This window comes from Helianthus annuus, chromosome 7 (assembly GCF_002127325.2).
Source record: "Helianthus annuus cultivar XRQ/B chromosome 7, HanXRQr2.0-SUNRISE, whole genome shotgun sequence".
NCBI classification, from domain to species: Eukaryota; Viridiplantae; Streptophyta; class Magnoliopsida; order Asterales; family Asteraceae; genus Helianthus; species Helianthus annuus.
Genome location: NC_035439.2, coordinates 25,622,873 through 25,624,384, shown reverse-complemented (window position 1 = coordinate 25,624,384; position 1,512 = coordinate 25,622,873).

Below are 1,512 nucleotides of genomic sequence, written 5' to 3'. Positions count from 1 at the left end.
GGTTACCAAGTGCTGAAGAAAGAAGTCCCCAGTACCGAGAACAAGGGGCATCAATGGATGACTTTTGGGACTCTGTTTCTAAGTCATACATTGGTAAAACCACTGCTGGTGGGGATTCAGATGATCCTGTTAACTCAGGTGATGATTCAAGATATCAGGAATTGACGGGCAGGGTTGAAAACCTGGAAACCTCAGTTGCTGAAATAAAAGATATGGTGCAGCAGCTGTTAAAAGCTCAGAAAGCCCAATCCACTGCTCCTCCTGCTCAAGCACCTGCTCAACAAGCACCTGCTGCAAATGAGTTATGGAATCTTTTTCAACTACTGCTGGAAAGACAAAAGCAGATGGCAGATCAGCAGCATGCCATACATGTTCAAAAGCTGACTAATATGGTGGAATCAAGATTCAAGGATACTCAGGCGGATATAAAAGCTATAAAGGCTCACATTCAAAGTGCCTCTGGAAAGGTTCCCTCCACTGTTCTCTTCATGAACGAACCCTTCTCAGATAATGCCAAAAAGGGGGAGAAGATTAAGTGGAAGAAAAAGGGAATTGATGATGGTATATATGTTGAGCCAGAAAGTAGCCAAACCAAAACTGCAGTATCAACATACACCACATCACCACACACCACCACAACTACTGTTCCACCACCATCTGTGTCTACAGCACAAAAACCACCATCACCATCAAAACCTGCCAAAAAGCAGAAGACGGCAGATGTTATAACATCTGTTGTAATGGCAACAGTGGTTGAAACACCAGTTGTTTCAACTGCTGTTAGTCAGCCACTTATCACCACTCAAACAACTGCCATCACAACCCCTGCTCAAAAGCAGGAGACATCTGCTGATACATCAGTAGTTGTAATGACGACAGCGGTTGAGGCACCAGTTGTTTCAACAGCTGTTAGTCAACCATCCACCACTGCTCTCACCTTTCCTACATCACAACCAAAGCTCTTCAGCAGAAAAAAGAAAGCCAATCTCTGCCGATGAAGGTATACATGATCCTAATGCTGCAAAATATCCACTGGAACTTGAAGCTATCAAAAATGAGATGAGGCAATTCTATACAGAAGAATATCCTTCAAAAAGAAGATTCTCCTCACTCATAGGCTACATGCCACCAGAGGATATGGATGATTACCTCAAGATCAAGGCAAGGCAAGCTAAACTAAGAGCCAAAGTTGAGAGTGAAAGTGAAGGTCTAAGCGAAGAAGGCATTGCTAAAAGACTGGATTTCTTCCTCACTAAAGTAAAGCAGATAGAAGAATTTGCACAAGAACTGAACAAAGAAAAGTCTGAACAACAAAGAGAGTTAAGAAAACAATACCTAGCCTACATCATGAAAGAAAAATTATATCCTGCTGAAGAAAAACAGTTTGAAGAATGGCCACTAATCGCTCTAAAGCATGAGGCTGATAGGATTGACAGAATCAAGAATGATCCTACAAAGAAGAAAAATGCTCCAAACTGGAGCAAATACAAAAAGCTCATTGCTGACCTCACT